This window comes from Malaya genurostris, chromosome 3, assembly GCF_030247185.1.
Source record: "Malaya genurostris strain Urasoe2022 chromosome 3, Malgen_1.1, whole genome shotgun sequence".
NCBI classification, from domain to species: domain Eukaryota; kingdom Metazoa; phylum Arthropoda; class Insecta; order Diptera; family Culicidae; genus Malaya; species Malaya genurostris.
The window spans coordinates 181785394-181794520 of record NC_080572.1 but is presented as its reverse complement, the minus strand read 5'-3'; positions in this window follow the sequence as shown (position 1 = coordinate 181794520).

Here is a 9127-nt window from a genome sequence, read left to right as displayed (position 1 = left end):
TACATGAAATTTTCGAAATCGAAAAAAATTTTTTGATGCTAAAAGGCTTAGAATTGCATGAAACGAGATGACACTAAATTTCGATGTTTCATGCAGTTTTAAGAGTTTCGGCATCAAAAAAAATTTTCGATTTTGGAAATTTCATGTACTCCTCCCTATGGTGCTTTTTCAAGATCGAAAATTGTCAAACCTTTACCACCGGGCAGCACCCCTTACGCATGTCCGATTTAGCTCAAATTTTGCATGAAGGCTTTTTTCGAGGTGCTTAAACTTTTGAGCACTAGAGCTTAACGAAAATAGAGGTAATCAAAAAATTTTCTCGGCTACCTGTATTGTGAACTTATCAAACAACCTGATGGCAGCTTTCAAACGAGTCTAAGTCTTTCAAAATCGATTCTTTCAAATACGAGAAACTTTGATGCATTAAAAAACACTGGGATTTGTCGGTTACGTCACATATAAGATTACATCCCTCGAACCGGCAATGTTCGCCATAACCCTTCCAAATTTGAATGACATTGTTAGCTTTCAAATAAGTCTGAGATTTTACTACCATTAGATTTTCGAACTTTATCCAAAATCCAATAGTAGTTTTCAAACGAGCCTAAACGACTCTGAGAAAATGAAGTGGAAAAATCAACGCGTTTTGTCGGTAACGTCACATATACCTTTAAAGCTCCGATCAACAATTCGGTTTCTCCAGTAATTCTATTACCTATTTTGACCCAACTTCCTGTACCGAAATTACAGAGTGATACACACTGAACCAACGAGGCAAAAAAGTGCCGAGATTTGCACAGACAAGAGCTTGATGATATGTACAATTAATGAGAATCTCAGAACTCCTAAATTTTTCAACTGTCAATTGTTGTCGAAATTTTCATCATTAATTTTTTTTTTGTTAGCTCGGCAGAAGCAATCACGGTTGAATCATGAATTGCCGAGTCATCAGTAATCGAGCGCAGAAACGATTTTGCTTTGTTAATCTTTTACATTTTACAGCTCTAACAGAAATGGTGATATTAGATGACAAGTGTCTCGCCGAATTTCAATAAACTCTAACACACTGCACAGTGGGGAAAAAACTATCAAAAACGCGACTTTGCTCAATAATTTTATAAAAACATGAGCAAATATTTTCAAAATTAATATTTCTTATGCAAATTTTTCTGTAGAATCGATTTATGATAGTTAGAAGATCCGCAAAATTCACTCTCATGCCCGTTTTGCTCCAATTCCTCTTTTTTCTGACTTTACTTTGAAAACTAACTGTGAAACTCAGGAATAAATTCAATTCCACCAATCGGAAGGTATTCCTGACATGGATAAATGGATTGTTTTTAATGAGATTGACCGCAAACAACTGTATTCTGTTTTAACTCCAGTCATCTTCTTCCGTGAATTTACAGAAAAATAAGTTCTATGGATCGGCGTTTGGACCAATTTTGGTTTTTTCTATGTTTCGCATATAACCTCAAATAATAATTAAAGATAGTGTTCATGATCGCATGCTTCGTGCTTCATCGTTTTACCCCAATTTTCCGACAAATATAATTTTATGTAGAATTCAAATTTACAATCCCAAAGCAGATCCAGTATGACCTACCAATATTGGTTCATATTACGTGCAAAACATCTGTGAGCCTGTTTAACCCGTTTTACACCAATTTAATTCATAAGTCGTATTTCTGGTTAAACTTTCTTTCGCATACCGAAAGCAGGCTGATTGCGGTTGATGAAAATCGATCGATATTACGAAGAAAGACCTGAAAATAGGATTAAAAATTGAATTCAATGATCGCACGAATCTTGTTATACCGTTTTACCCCAATTTATCCTTTAACTGAGTCTTTAGATTTTGCTCCACATTGAATTCATTTGTAATCCAATTTTCAGGTCTTTCTTCGTAATATAAATCGATTTTCATCAACCACAATCAGCTTGCTTTCGGTATGCGAAAGAAAGTTTAACCAGAAATACGACTTATGAAATAAATTGGGGTAAAACGATATAACAAGATTCGTGCGGTCATAGAATTTATTTGTAGTCCTATTTTCAAGTATTTCTTCATAATATCAATCGATTTTCATCAACCGCAATCAGTCTGCTTTCGATATGCGAGAGAAAGTAAAACGTAAAACGGGTTAAACAGGATAGTACTGTCATTCCCATTGTGTTTATATTATATTATATTGATAGATCGCATTGGATCTGCCTTTGGATTGTAGATCATATTTCAACTGAATATTATAACTAGAAAAAAAATGGGGTAAAACCGTGCAACGAGTTTTCTGCTGTCAATAAAACTACATGGAATCGATTTGTTAGACTTTTTTACATCGGAAACACTCTATTCGCTCTTCTGCAAGTTCTTCAGTTTCATGTTAAATAGTTAAGCTTGAATACAATGCAGTATAAAAAGGGAACTTGGGGTAAAATGAACATGATAGAGTATCGTGCGGTCCTTCTAAATACATGGAATCGATTTTACTGACCATTTTACACCAAAAAAGTGCTTTGTGGTCAGCTGTATCATGCCTCCAAAAAAATCGTCGCGTTTTTGGTCCATTTTTCCCCACTGTGCACTGTTCGAAATCTCGACAAACGGATCTACTGATTTCGGTATATTTGTTGTTTACTGATAAGTTCAGCAGAATCCGAAGAAAGTTCCGAAATCCGAAACCCGACCAAATTTTTTAACCCGTGCCCACCAAAACCCGACAAACATAACTTTTTTTTCATATTTGATCAAGCTCGGCCAACCTACCCCGAGCCTGGAGTTGACAGCCGATATTTTCTTCGCATTTGATTGTAAATAACTTTTTCCCTGATCTTTGTTCAATAATGAAAAAACTCACATATCAAGAGTTGTATCTTCAGGACAGCGCAAACCGTTTATCGAAAAGTTTAACCAGAATAAGTACAGAAATTCCGAAAGTAAAAATCAACCAAACAAGCCCCGGTCGCCCCTACAAATAAAGTCTTAGGGTGTTACAGGCCGTCGTTGAATTTTATGCGTACCCGAAAATGTAGATTGATAACTATTGAACATTTCTGACGGTCCTTTGAAGTGACGATGCAAAAAACGTAGAAAGTCTACAAATCAGTTTAAATTTGTAGATTAAGTAAGTCGTACAACCTGACTGTGATATTCTCCTTTCCGCAGATATCCACTTATATTTTCGACACTCGTTCGCGGCCTTCAACTCAACGCAAGCCACCGTTATTCCGCACTGTCACCCACTGCTACACGCTAACCTAAATCGTACTCAATGTGGATATCACATAATTCAGGATACCACATCCTCCCCATCAACAACAGTATTAATAAATATCAGTTATTAACAATTGTAATTACCGAGATATATTTGTAGTCTACCTACAGAGACCTAACCGTGGTTTTGATTGAGGCTAACCGCGGTTATATGTCTTATAAGCTGTCAATGCCAGTCTTCAACATCTGCCTCCATTTATACTTCAATCCTTCAACCCTTTTCTGCTTTTCCAGAAAAACAAATTCAAAAATTTCTACAGAAAACTCGACACTCCATATTTATTCTTGCGTACGCTCTCTGTAATAAGTTGCAAACTCTTCACATGAAAAAAAATGCGATCTGTGGCACAAAATATGTGTAACATATTGGATTACAGAATCTGTGGTTGTTCATAATATATATATGAAAATGGCACCACCGCGCACAAACAGCTTATGTACATGCTCTGAAAGCACCGAATGAAAACAGCAACCGTCCTGCGCTCCTCTCGATAAATTGCACCAAACATAAGAACGAGTGCGAATAGCAGCGGGTGAAGCTCTTTCGTTCGCACACGTTATATGAATCCTCAAGACCTCCATAACGCTAGACACTAACATAACTGAACACCAGCACGGCCATGCTTCGAAAACCAAATCACTCTCGCACAAAATGCCTCTGTTGCCATATTCTAATCAATTTATAAATTTTACGTGTATGTAACGTATACGGAAGCAGTTTATACTACTTTCTTTGTATACGGAATAAACGTGTTTTTCGGTACCGAAAGTTATTCAAAGGACATCAGCTGCTACTCGTTCACATTTCAATCAACCATATGTTTTACAAAGCAGTGTTGACAGTTTGTTTTGCTTTTGTCCTGTTTCGCACGTTTCTGAGCTCTGTGTTGAACTCAATCCTTTGTGATTTGAATTTTCCAATATTGACCATGAGTTTAACTCGGTGCAATATACTTCATGTTGGTCATGGGCTTAACCCGATGCAACAGTTATTCTTTTTTTTTTCTTTTAATATTGACCATGAGCTAAACTCGGTTCAATGAACTTTATGTTGGCCATGGGCTTAACCCGATGCAACAGTTCTTTTTTTCTTTTAATATTGACCATGAGCTTTACTCGGTGCAATGTACTCCATGTTGGTTATTTGCTTAACCCAACGCATCACTTATCGTTTTTTTTGTTTTTTTTTTTGCTGATTATTTTTAATTTTATTTGCTATGAGCTGAACTTGGCTCACTCATTGCGCATTTCTGGCAGGTTCAGTTTATCATGGCAGGATCGCCAATGTGATATTCACACTTAGTTTTCTTTACCGACTTCAGCAATATTTTACCGACTTTTACACAGCTGAACGTACGGTAATCTGTTCAGTAATTTATTAATTGACGAACGTTCAGTAAAACTGAAGTTTGTTCGAATTGTCATTTTTAACTATACTGGTCAGCAAATGTTGATGAGGATTCAGTAAATATTGCTGTTTAATCAGCATTTGTTTTACGTTGAAAAGTTACCGAACCAGCGGTTAAACCAACTGATTGAATCAGTAATTTTTACAGTTCAGTGCAGCAGAAAATTAATTTTGAATGATTAAATTATTTCATTTGAAATTTCGGAAAAAAATATCTTGAACAACTGATTGCTCTACGTCCGTTTTATTTTTGATTTAAAAAACATTAATTTTATTTCATCTCATAGCTTCGGCGAAAGTTTTCACCCGTTGTATTCAGAGTTCCAATACCATATAAAGAGTTCATAATGAACAAATAAAAGAGTTTATCTGCAGGATGGCTTTTACAGTTGAATACTTCAAAACACTGGCACAGCTATCCAAAGCAGTACAGAATATCTCCCTCTACTGGAACTTTAAGATCGCGCCAAATAATAGCTCCTCCTTCAGCTTTGTAAAGCAGTATCGGGATATAGGAATTAACCCCAGGAAACGGGTCATCAACCTGGAATAACACATATAAATTCACAGATATAACTGCGTAATTAATTAATACTAATATTATATTCGTTCTTTGTGATGGTATTAACAAGACGGAATTTAAAAAACAAAAAAAAAGTCAAAGTTCTGGCATTACATTCCTTTTGTGGAATTTGGCCTTTCTGTTTCGACAGACTTCGCAGCCGATTCTTAGTGTACAGAATCATTGCATGGCTAGTACTATGGATCCTACTGACACTAAGAATCCTTCCAGGTCGGGGCTCGAACATACGACTACTGGCTTGTAAGACCAGCATCCTATGCATTGAACCGCCAACCCGGGACAAAACAAACAATACAGTTATTTACCTTTAACCACTGAATTAAACCGTTTAACGGGTTTATTTTCTCTGGATCTGCATCCTTTGTTCTTTTCGCGCCACGAGAATTTTTAATTTAATCCATTTCGGTATGTTTAGTGTCTTCATTAATTGAATCTACTGACTCATTATCCGCTAGTTCCGCATATTCAAATGCAGATTGAAATGACGGAGAATTCACGAGAAATTGCGGTTCTCGGGGATAAAAGATTGGATTTTGTTCAATATATATTCCATTTTACTCACTTCGATCACAGTATACAAAAACCAATATGGCGTGCTATGTGCTTGCGTTTTACAAATTGAATCGGTACTCTTTACCGAACAATTCGCTAAAAGTCGATAAATTACTGATCGACCAGCACGATTTCTATTAAATTTACCGAATAATTTCAAAGTGAAGACAGTTCGGTAGATAATTGCCAAATTTTCAATACATGTTTTTGAAGAACTGAATTTCGGTAACAAAATATGCTGAATACGTCAATTTTTATAAGAACAGCAGACTAATCGGTAATTTCGATAAAAATAACGAATTTTCCAGTAAGAATATTACCGAACTGAAAATCCGAAAATAAGTGTGTTCTCCTTTCCGCAGATATCCACTTATATTCTCGACACTCGTTCGCGGCCTTTAACTCAACGCAAGCCACCGTTATTCCGCACTGTCACCCACTGCTACACGCTAACCCAAATCATACTCAATGTGGATATCACATAATTCAGGATACCACACTGACTATGGATATACTCGTTCCGGGCTTCGGTTTTGGAAATACCGGAAATAACGATCACTAACTCTAAAATGAAACCTTATACTTTCGCGTAAAATGATAATGGGAAATACATAATTAAAACATTGCTTGGCCGATTCCGTCATTCATTGAAAGTCCCGGGTTGGCGGTTCAATGCATAGGGCACTGGTCTAACAAACCAGTTGTCGTATGTTCGAGCCCCGACCTGGAAGGATTCGTAGTGTCAGTAGGATCGTAGCGCCAGCCATGCAACGGTTCTGTACACTCTGAATCGGCTGCGAAGTCTGTTGAAACAGAAGGTCAAATTCCACTACAGGTATGTAATACCAAGGCTTTTGGCCGATTCCGGAGACACTGGTATTTCAACATGGATCTTGCATCGAGAAAAAGCTTATGCTACTCTTATATATGAAATTCACTTTATGTAGGGTAATACTTTTGAACCAGCAACATTTCCTATACATCAGGGAGCATGCAAGTCCGACCCATGTCTTTTCAAATAAACTTCAATCCATTGTGATGCATCCGAAAATTTTATGCGCATCAGCCACACTTCGCGTAAAGTGACCGAGCTTCGGTGTCGGTTTTCGTTTTCTTTACCGCGTGCTTCGTTCGCAGAGGCGGTGTTTTATTTTCTTCTTCCGTGAATTCGACTAATCGGAAGGTACTCCTGACATGTTCACAAGCTCGATGAATAGATTGCTTTTAATAAGAACTACTACAAATAACTGTATCCTGTTTTACACCAATTATGGTTAAACAAGACAGTTCTATGTTTGGCGTATAACCTCAAAAAATAGTTAACAGATAGTTTCCATGATCGCATGAATCGTGCTGCTTCGTTCTATCCCTATTTTCCCTCGAACTCAGATTTACAATCCCGAAGATCCAATATGACTTATCAATATTGGTCCATATTACGTAGAAAACTTCAGTGATCCAAATACACATAATGGAAACGACAGTACTAGCCCGTTTAACCCTCTTTCCTTAATTTATTTTATAGGTTGTATCTCTAGGTGAACTTTCGTTCGCATTCCGCATGCGGTTGATGGAAATCGATTGATATTACGAAGAAAGCCATGAAAAATAGAGTATAAGTAGGTTCAATGACCGCAGGAATTTTGTTATACCGTTTACCCCAATTTATTTCATAAATAGTATTTCTGGTTAAACTTTCTTGATTGATATTAGGAAGAAAGCCCTGAAAAGTAGATTACAAAAAGATTCAATGACCACATATATCGTTTACCCCAATTTATTCTCTACTGTCATTCCCATTATGTGTCCTTGGATCACCGAAGTTTTCTACGTAATATCAGACCCTGTCAGCATGGAGCGAAATCAATTTTCAGTTCAGCAACGCACGGTGTCACATTCAACATATCATGTCAATTGTATGGGTGCGCAGTGCTGCTATTTTGTCGCGCACGAATTCGACATTTCTCTTCCCTACTTCTGTGTACGAGATTCGATGCGAACTCGCCTGAGGGCGCCATGCTTGCAAAAAATGTTGTTGCCAATGATTTGTTCGGGAAATGTGAGAGCTGGATATCTTGTTAATATGATGTCTTTGGTAATATGGACTCTATTCGCTCTTCTACAACTACTTCGGTTTTATGTTATATACAGCAAGAAAAAGAATTGTAACAATCTCGATGTGCTTATCAATTGAGGTGAAAAAAATTTAGACGTACTGAACATCAAATACAATAACTTCAATAATTTTGCAGACACCGAGACAATTATTGTATTGTACGTCTATTTTTTCACAATTCAATTACATCGTAGTTGCTACAATTCTTTTTTGCTGTGTATACTCAAAGACATCATATTTACAAGATATCAAAGACATCATATTAACAAGATATCCAGCTCTGACATTTTCCGAACAAATAATTGGCAACATCCTTTTTTGCGAGCATGTCGCCACCAGGCGAGTCCGCATCGAATCTCATACATAGAAACAGGGGAGAGAAATGTCAAATTCGTGCGCGCCAAAATAGCAGGGCTGCGCACTCATACAATTGACATGATATGTTGAATGTGATGCCGTGCGATGGCGTTGCTGAACTGAAGATTGATTTCGCTCCAAGCTGACAGGGTCTGAAGATATCCAGCTTTCATAGTTCCCGAACAAATCATTGGCAACAACCTTTTTTGCGAGCATGGCGCCCTCCGGTAAGTCCGCATCGGAACTCGTGCATATAAGTATATATAATTGACATGATATGTTCAATGTGATGCCGTGCGATGGCGTTGCTGAATTGAAGATTGATTTCGCTCCAACCTGACAGGGTCTGGTATAGTTGAGATTGAAAACAATACAGTACAAAAAGAGAACTTGGGGTAAAATGAACATAATAGCGTTCCGTGCGGTCCTTCTAAATACGTGGAATCTGTATCATGTCTCAAAACAAATTGTGTTTTTGGTCCATTTTCCAGTGTTCAGTTCATCGAGCTGAGCAATGTCTGTGTGTGTGCTTGTGTGTGTGTGTGTGTGTGTGTGTGTGTGTGTGTGTGTGTGTGTGTTGTGTGTGTTTGTGTGTGTATGTGTCAAATAATCTCATTAGGTTTTCTCGAAGATGGCTGAATCGGTTTTGACAGATTAGATTCAAATTCAAAGATTCAAATGAAAGGTCTCATGGTCCCATTCGGAACTCCTGAATTTCATCCGGATCCGACTTCCGGTTCCGGAGTTATAGGGTAAAGTGTGCTCAATATTGTACACCGTCACTTAAACCGGCGAAACAAAAAACTTTAAAAAATTCCTAAACTGGTCTCAAAACTT